Raw genomic sequence first — 9,797 nt, forward strand, 5'->3', positions numbered from 1 at the left:
GGAATTGCTTGTGGATTTTAAAACAAAGACAGATTTACCTCTTCCTTTATAGTCTCTCAACCCTTTTTCTCATTCTGGGCTTTGTTTCCTTGGTGAGGACTTCCTGCGTGAGGTTGAAAGATTCTACCCTGTTCTTGATCTCAGGGAGAAGCATGTGTTCTTTCACCACGGAGTATGATGTAAACTGTGGGGCTCCGGGGATTCCTTTTTAGAGGTTGGGAGACTTCCCGTCGACTGCTAGCTTCCTGGGTTGTGTTGGTGTGGTTGTTTTAAGTTGGCAAAGGGTACTGAATTTTGTCTGATTTTTTTTTCCTGTATCTTTTGAGATGAGCATGTGGTTTTCCTGTTTTTGTCAGTTGATGTGGCGAACTGCATTGATTTGTTTTCTAATGGTAAGCCAATTATTAGGTCACGATGAATGGGTCTTTGAAAGTCTTCTGGGTTAGAGCTAGAAGTCTGAAGGAATTTCTGTGTCTATGTTTACACATCCTTAGTTTTTAGTTTTTGTGAAATGTCTTGGCCGGATTGAGGGACTAGGCTCTCAAGGGTGTCACAAGCCATGTTTAGGAAGAGTTCTGTCCCCTCTCCCTCCTTAACGAGTTTCTCTAAGACTAGTATCATTCCTTCTCAAAACTATGGCTTGAATTCACCAGTGAAACCATTTGAGTCAAGAGCTCTTCTAGGTGGGGAGGGGTATGTAGTTCTAAATCTAATTTCTGTGATGGTTATCAGAAGGCTTATAGATTTATTTATCTTCTACTGTCTATATTGACGAGGTATGGTTCTGAGAATTTTTAAATTTTCATTTATTCAATTTATTGTATAAAGTTGTTGTGTGTATCTCCCTCTGCTGTGGCTCCTCATCCGAGTGCCTGATATAGATGATTTCTTTGCCTTTTCCTTTAGTTTGTCTAATTAAGAATATTTTAGTCTGGAGGCGGTGACGCACGCCTTTAATCTCAGCACTCTGGAGGCAGAGGCAGGTGGATCTCTGTGAGTTTGAGGCCAGCCTGGTCTACAGAGTGAGATCCAGGACAACCAGGACTGTTTCACAGAGAAATTCTGTCTCGAAAACCAAAACAACAACAAAAAGAGTTTTTTAAATTAACTTTTAAAAAGTTAAAAAGTTGTGAATTATTGGTTTTCTGTAGGTTTTGTCCATTTTTAAATCTCATTAATTTTTGCTTTTTTTATTAATCTATCTCTGATTACTTTGGACTTATTTTGTTCTTGTTCTAGTCTCTTAAAGTGAGAGCAGAGAACGTGACGTTTACATTTTTCTAATATGAGCACTTAAAGCTATGAATTTCACTCTGAACATTGTTTTAAGTAGATCCCACCAAGTTTGCTACATGGCAGTTCTGTCTGGATTAGAAAATAATTTCTAGTTTCCTCTCTGACTTTGTCTCCGGCCCACCTGTAATACAGAAACGTATTATCTCGATTCTAAATAACAGAGGTTTATTCCGGACACTTTTCCTTGCTGATTTTGACTTCACTTATCCTAGTTAGAGACCACACTCTGTGCGACTTGAATCTTTTACAATTTTTGAAAACTGTTCCATATATGGCCTTGGAAAAAGACCCACGTGTGTCCGAACGGCATGTTCTGCTGTTGAATGGGGCTGGGTCAAGAGAGTTCACACTGCCTCAGGTCTTCTCTGGACTCAGCAACTTTCTGACCACTTGTTCTACTGCTGTATTTTTGGTTTTTGAATGTTTATTTTATTTAAAATATTTAAAATCCTGTGTATGCATGCGTGTCTGCGTGTGGAGGGGTGTGTGTGTGTGTGTGTGCGTGTGAGCACAGGTACCTGCAGAGACCACGGTCCTCAGATCCCCTAGAGTTGCAGTTCCAGGGATTTGTGAGTCACCTGGTGTGGGTGCTGGGAACCGAACTCGGGTCCTCTGCAAGAGCAATGTGCGCTCTAAACTGCTGAGCTATCTCTCCAGCCCTTATCGTCCTGTCCGTTTTTGAGAGATAAAGGGTGAAGCTCTGACTCTGCGTTCAGTGTGTCTATTCTTATGTATAGTAGTGTTCATTTCTTCATCACGGCTACGGAAGCTGTGGGCTTAGGCACGTGAACATTTAGGGATGACTTGCCCCCACCCTGATGAAGTTTTCCTTTACTCATTATACAATGGCTTCCTTTTTTCCTGGGCGATGCTCTCTGCTCTGAAATAAGTCTCATCTGACATTATTTTAGCAGCTCCAGTTTTGTTCTGATTTCTGTGAGCGCGGTATCATTTGCTTTCACGCTTCAACTTTCAGCTTATGCTCAACTTTGGTTTTAAAACCGACTTCTGTATCCCCCATACACAGCCCTCAGCAGCTGCTACCTTGCCTTACAGGAAAGCTCCTGTGTGCCTTAGGGCACCTTCTCTCCTCGGTTTTTTATTCTGCCTCCCACTGGGAGCCTCAGCACTCTATTCTGTTGTGGCAGCCTCCTCATGACCATTTGTGTGGCGTGTTCCCCCTCCCATCTACGGTGGGGTACCTCTGCTTTGGACTATCAGGAATGTAAGCAAGCAGAAGTGTCTTCATTCCTAAAAAATGGCTATTGCTTCCTGGATGTAGTTCATCCAGGCTTCCTGGTAACCTTAGCTCTCTAAGGTGTTCAGTAAAGCTCTGGCTTTGTGGCTTATCCAACACCTTTTATTATCGGGCCATTGCAGCAGTCTCTCGCCTTACTTTAATCAGAAGTCAGAATTTTTATTATAAAAGAAGAAAACTCAATTCTGTTTCCTATCATCCTTGCAAGCCTCTCACTATTCCCAGCTTGCATCTATACCTCCTTCTGTCTTTCCTAATCAGGCAGGAATATCAAACTGTATTTTATTCCGTCGGTATGAATATTCACCTCTTGTTAATGAAATAACTATTGTTCAATTCTCTGTTCCCCCTCTGAGGTCTTTGTGTTTCTCCTGGACTCATGATTAGAGACAGGAATACAGATTCACAATCAGGAGCTCAAGAGCCCCTGATTTTTTTAAAATCTTCCCTTTGTGCTCAGAAACATGATGAAGGCGTCGTCGGCTTGCGTTTTCTGCTGGAGCCCTGTGCGCTGCTCTGTTTGGGGAGGATTGTTCTGGGTCCACGGCAAAGCTGACAAGCCGGTCTTCGGTTCATTTCTCCCCACGCTGAATCTTTTGTTGCCTTAACGCTTTGTCTTCTTTCTTCCTGGGCCATTCTCTTGTTTGATGCTGCGTGTCCACGGCAGCTTCCTGTGAAACAATGTGTGAGAGGAAAAAAAATGAAGTCCTTGCATATTTGAAAAAAAAAATGTTCATGGTTGATAGCACAGCCCAGAATTCTCCTTTGGAAATCATCATCCCTCTGCAGTTTGAAGGAGTTTCTCCTTTGCTGGCTAGAATGGCTGGAAATGTTGCCATAGAAAGGCACATCCAGGCCAGCCTAGGTTTTTCTTTATTTTCTCCCTTCTCTTGATTATATATGTGTGTGTGTGTGTGTGTGTGTGTGTGTATGTGTGTGTATACATACATATATATGTATATATATTCAACCATTCCTGCATATATATATATATATATATATATATATATATATATATATATATATTCAATCATTCCTGCATATTCCTGAAGTTTCATGATAAAAATGCTTTGGTGAGACTTTCCATGAGTATTTAATCTAAACATCCATACTTTCATGTTCTGGAATGTTTTTTCTTTTCTTCTCTTGTTTTCACACTTTTTTTCTCTTTTGATTCCTGTTTTTCCTTCCTCTGGGACATGACTTGGGTATTTAGAGAAGCTATCCTCCGTAGGAACTCCTCCTGTCTCTGCGATCTTTTTCAGTTTTTGATTTCGTCAGTTTTTGTCTTCTAAGCATCTCTCTCTCTCTCTCTCTCTCTCTCTCTCTCTCTCTCTCTCTCTCTCCCTCTTTCTTTCCCCATGTTGTTTTTATTATAAAAAGAAATGATCCTTTTAATGGTATTTTCTTATTTAATAGATCTCAGATATTCTTATTTCTCACAAGTAGTTTAGAAACTTTAATCAGATCTTTTGTCTTCTAAAACTGCTTAAGTTTGTTCTAAATTATATATTTCCAGTTACATATGTGGTCTCTCTGAGGTAAGAGATTTCCTCAAATGCTGGGTTTATTTCTAGATACTCATTACAACAAGGAATAAGGATATTACATTAAAAAGCAGTTGTAAATCTAGTAATATAGGCACAATAATGTATTTTATTTATGCTGAAAAAAATCAAAGATCTAAATAAGTGGATATACACATACATATGTATATATGCATATATTTTATATATAGCCTATTTACATATTAGAAGCCTTAAGAGAGTAAAAATGTTAATTATCCACCACACTGATAAAAGAGGTTTAATGCAGTTGCTGTCAACATTCAGCCAAGTTTCTTCGTGAATAAATGCGATTATTCTAAACTGCAGATAGAAAGGGAATGAACCAGCGTATGGTTTTGGTAAAGAAGAACAAGTTAACCTAGTTGATTCCCCACTCATCATCACTTACATAACTGAGACTACGTGGTGCTGCTGGGAAGAACGGGACCGAATCGTGGATCTGGAAACAGAGGGCACACAAAAATCTCTGTGACATTTCATCCTCATTGCCAACACCACTGGGTTTAGAATCCCCAGGACGTTGATGGTGAGACACACCCTGGGTCTGTCTGGGCTAACTTTCCCAAGGAGAACTAACTGATGTGGAGAAGACCCATACAACATGTGGGGCTGGAAAAGCAAAAGAAAGCCAGTGCCAACCTAGCATGCTCCTTCTAGATGCTCCCTGCCTGCCGTGAGGTGAGCTTTACCGCCAGCCTCTACCCCACAATGAACTGGTGTCTTTTCAGCTAACATGGTGCTCCACTGATGTCTGGCAAACATGTAGCCATAGTCCAATGGCCTTTTCAGAAAACTGAGCTGGGACAATTGAACAGCACAGGCAAGCCAACCATGCTACCATCCAGACAGCAAACAAACAAAAAACTCAAAATGGATCAGGCTTAGTTCAAAATGCGAAACTATGGAACTTTGGGGTGAGGCATTGCGATGCACACCTGGAACCTCAGTACTCTGGTGAAGGGTTGTAGCATCCAGAGGATTATGAGTTTGAAGTCAGCCTGAGACACCTGGTTATATATTAAGACCATGGGTTCTGTCGTTGCTTTTTTTTTTTTTTTCAAAGCACAGGGGAAATTCCCAGGATTTCAAAAGCAAAAAATGCACAGAAATGGCACAAATAGTGTTCATAAAATGAAAATTTGACTAGTTGGACTTCAATCACAATTAAAAATTTTTTGTTCTATAAAAGACCGTGTGAAGAATATGGACAGTTAAGCTAAAGACTGGTGAACAGATTTACAAATCACATATCGGTCACAAAACCAGTATATGTAACACATATATTAAACACATATTAAAGAACCTTTAAGACTTAGTCTTTGAAGAAAACCCAACAATCCGATTGTAAAATGGACAAAAGATGTGAAGACCTAATTTTCTGAAGAGAATATTCAGGGGGCAAAGAAGCAGGAAAATTTCAGCACTGTGAGCTATGAGGTAAATAGGAATGAGAGGTCACCTGGGAGCAGGATTAGGTATTTATCCTAGACAAACAAAAACTTATATTTGCAAAGACTCTACATAATGATGTGCCTGTTTTCATAACTAGTCCCCAACTGGAAACAGCTTAAATATCCTTCAGTGGTCAAAAAATAGATAAGTTGTGGTACATCTCTACCGAGGAATATTATTCAGTAATAAAAATGAACACAGTATTGATACATGCGACAGTCCTCAGAGAATCATGTTTTGTAGGAAAAGGGGCAACTCCCGTGGTTCCATACCACGTCATTCCATACAGATAAAACACCCTTGCAGAGAAAACTGTAGAGATAGAGAACAGTGGTTTCCAGGAATGGAGGAAAGGGTGGGGAGGGGAGGCATGGAGCTGAGAAAGGGCAAGATGAGGATGCTCGCAGCGAGGCTAGCAGTCTTATCTTGGTGGAGGCGCTGTCCCTTCCCGTGGTGAAATGTTGCAATTGTCTGGCAAGATGCCCTGCTGGAGGAACTTGATGCACAGAGCCCTCTGTGTTAGTTCTTAAATTGCCTGTGCGCCTCATCTAAAAAGAAAACATTTGGTTTGAGAGAAACCAGAAAGAAGCAACACCAAAGAAAGGCAATCTGTAAAATTCAGAGTCTCCACGAATACTTCCTTTGAAAGGAAATCACCTCTAAAGCCATTTTCTCTCTTTCTTCAAATCCTGGCGTGCCGAAGTAGGTGCCGGGACTTCCGCTCTAAGTCTGAATGATGGTGATTCTAGCCTGTTAGTACGTCCACAGCAGCATGCTAGGCACTGTCACCGTTCCAAGAACTACTCCTACCCTCAGGCAGGCTCCAGTCTAGGCCATCTCAAGGTCCAAAGTCAAAGCCAACTTTTTGTCCTAGGTCAAAGCCTCTCTGGGCAATCTGTCTTCCCAAGGAGTCCTAGACCTTACAGATTAGTTAACACCTACTGCCCATAGCATGGCTCTGGAGAGCAGTCCACTACAAACTTTTGGTTGTTTAGTTTTGAGACATAGTCTCATTGTGTATCCCAGGCTAGCCTAGGACATACGATGGAGTCCCGATCTGGCCTTGAAATCATAGTCTTCCTGCCTCAGCTTCCTGAATGCTGGGCTTTCAAGTGTGCATCACCACGCTCAGCTTCTACAAGGTTTTTGAAACACTTATCTCCTGCTGACACAATTCTGACTTTGCTTCCCCAAGAGACAAACTGTACAGCAATAGTCCATCATGGCAGTATTAACAGTGGCAATTTAAAATCAAGGAAAGCAGATAGAAAGCAAAAACCAGAGTAGGGTTTTCCTCCTAGAATATAGACCATTCTGTTCATACACCCCACAAGGCCATGGCTATAACACCTTAACCCAGCGGGGAAGTGCCAAGGTCTCTTTACAGGGCACAAGCAGGTTCCATATATATTGGTGGCTGTTGGTCTTTATCCTCTGCTGTTCCCACCTTCACAGCTCTCTCTCTCTCTCTCTCTCTCTCTCTCTCTCTCTGTATGTATGTATGTATGTATGTATGTATGTATGTATGTTTGCCTCCTTCTTTGGTTTTTCAAGCTATGTAGCCCCAGCTGTTCTGGAACTTGCTCTGTAAACCAGGTTGGCCTCCAACCGCCTGCCTCTGCCTCCTTGAGCACTGAGATTAAAGGTGTGCGCCACCACCGCACCTGCCCTGAAGACACCTCATTGCTGACTGTATCCAACACTTCTACAGATACTTCTGTGTCGGATAGTCATGATGTGTGTTATAGATCCTGGAAGATTTAAAGGTCTAGAGCAAAGAAACTGCTAGTACCTGGGAGAACTGTGGAGTTTAGAGCCTGAATACAAACAAGCATTTACTAAGAATGAGGCGGTGAATTTGCAGGGTTTTTTCACTACAGGACTGGCTTCCGGGTGGTTCAGTCTCTTTCCCAGATAGGAATATTGATTGGGGTGGGAAGGTGGGGATCTTAACCTAACCCACTGGGCTAAGATCTCTGTATCTATTGAGAGAGAGAGAGAGAGAGAGAGAGAGAGAGAGAGAGAGAGAGAGAGAGAGAGAGAGAGAGAGAGAAAGAGAGTTCCCAGAGGGCTAAATACTCTGGACTTTAGCTAATAGCACCCCTCAAGACATGAGTGTTCATTGTTATGTTTTAAGGATTTGGATGTCATATACATTTTCCAGAACTCAATTCACAGAAGCAGGGACTCCTCTGCCGCAGATCTTAAGACGTTCTTCAACTGAAAGAGCAGCCACAGTATCTTGTTCTGTAGTAGTTTGGATTTCTCTTGTTTGGATGTTGAATATTTCATGTTTTGCCCTTTGTGTTCGTTCCTTTATGACTCATTCCTTCCTATGCTGTGTTCAGCTGTCGATTTCAGTCTTGAAATTTTTCTTGTTGATTTTTACTAATTGAGATTTTAGATAACGAGGGTGTGTGTGTGTGTGTGTGTGTGTGTGTGTGTGTGTGTGTGTGTGTGTGTTTAACCAGTTGAAAGGTACTCTTCATTAAATAGTTATTCTGTTGTGGTTGGAGGGTGAGGTGGGTTAAATCAGGCATTTAAACCCCAATTTTCCTGCCAAAAGGGAAGAAGAGCAGGAGCCGCAACGCTGTTGAACAAGGGTAATTTTTCACTCTCTCCGGATTCAAGTGAGAGTCTTCTCACCGCCCCGCCCCCACCAAGATGGACCCTTCTCTTTAGGCACACAGTTGTTCTCAGCAATAACTGCGTTTCTGCCGAGAAGGGACCCAGCACTGGATGGAAGCTGAACCGCTTCCCTTGGGACAGAACAAACCATCCCGCCATCTGATTGAGACAGGGCCCTCTACCCTGGCTAGAAAGGCGCTGTTGTGTGTGTCGCTTTGATTGAAAGGCTGATAGCATCCGTGGTATGTTCAATGACTCTGTGATGTGGGTGGCACGCTCCATTGTCTCTACCGATCAGACTGGCTTCGTTCTGAATTGTGTTCCCACAGTGTGGTTCCCTTGCGGAGGACACCGAGGCTGAGCAAGCCGCCGCCGGCATTTCAGAAAGTGCCACTTGCGCTGGCCTCCGCTTCGCTTTCTGCCTCTCCTCTGGGTGGCAGCAGCAAAGGGGCTTCCTTGTTGAGGGACAAGAGGAAGGGGGTGAATGACCTGAAACTCAGATGGGAAAGGGGGTGCCGGCACGAGCCGGGGAGCAGGTAGCCCCACCCTGAGCAGAGCAGACTGGCAGTTTCAGGGCTTACTGCCCTCGGGTGATGCATGTGAGCACCCAGGGGATGGGGTTCATCTCAACCTCTCACTTTTCACGTCAGGAAGAAACCTTGGAGAGGAGGCGACCTGCTTCAAAGGACTACCAGTGCGTGGGAAGCCAGGGACGGAGCCCATGTCCCCTCTCACAGTGTGCTACTTTTCAAATGTGTTTTTTTGTGTCACTTTTCTCCTCAGACCTCCTCCATGGACTGAAATGAGAAGGAACGTCAACCTTTGGAGCCAGCAAGGCCTGTGGGGTCCGTTAGAAGGGTCTCAGCGCATACTAATTAATGAAGACCCTGTTCCATGTTTCCAAGCCAGAGAGATCCCGACCTGCTCCAACTAAGCCCTATCTCAACTGTGAATCTTAAGAAAATCCCTGGTCCTCTGTTTCCTTTTCTGTAAAGTGGGGTTGGTGGCAATACCTCAGGGTGCTCCTGTGAGTAAGGAAATGCGTGCAGAGCTCCCGGCTCACATTGTGTCTAGGCCAGGCGCGAGCTAATTCTTCGAGGAAGGGAAATGAAGTTCCAGAGAAGTACCTTGGCCTGAAGTGTAGCCGGGATGTCTACAGTCTCCCGTGATGAGACAATGTCCCTTTCTGACTCTTACATCATCTCCATGCCATGACGCTGCACGCGCCAAGGGTCCAGTGTCCGTGATTCACTTCAAACGCACTCTCTGGAAGGTTCGTGTTACTGCTTTTTAAATCATGGCAGGACGTGGAGATGTGACTTGCTGGATAAAGTGTTTGCTGTATGAGCCCGAGGGCCAGAGTTCAGATCTCCACCACCCACAGGAACAAATGAAAACCAGATCCAGGAGCGTGCATCTGTAATCTCAGCGCTCCTATGGTGAGATGTACGGTGGAGACGAGAGTCTCCGGAGGCTCCAGGGCCAGCTAGCCTGCCAGCAGGACAAGACCCTGCCTCAAACAAATCGGAAGGTGAGGTGCACCTGCACACACACAGCATATACACATACCACAGGTGCACACACACCACATACCC

The 9,797-nt window shown here is 43.6% G+C and overlaps 1 long non-coding RNA gene across 1 annotated transcript; it reads right to left on the minus strand.

The window, feature by feature from the left end:
• Positions 1-2,687: 2,687 nt before the first annotated feature.
• On the minus strand, positions 2,688-9,348 carry LOC143269046 (uncharacterized). Its single transcript, XR_013045357.1, has 2 exons — positions 9,216-9,348; positions 2,688-3,225 (listed from the first exon to the last, which is right to left on the minus strand). It is a non-coding gene; the product is annotated as an uncharacterized LOC143269046 (long non-coding RNA).
• Between the last annotated feature and the right edge of the window lie 449 nt (positions 9,349-9,797).

Source organism: Peromyscus maniculatus, chromosome 17 (genome assembly GCF_049852395.1).
Source record: "Peromyscus maniculatus bairdii isolate BWxNUB_F1_BW_parent chromosome 17, HU_Pman_BW_mat_3.1, whole genome shotgun sequence".
Lineage (NCBI taxonomy): Eukaryota > Metazoa > Chordata > Mammalia > Rodentia > Cricetidae > Peromyscus > Peromyscus maniculatus.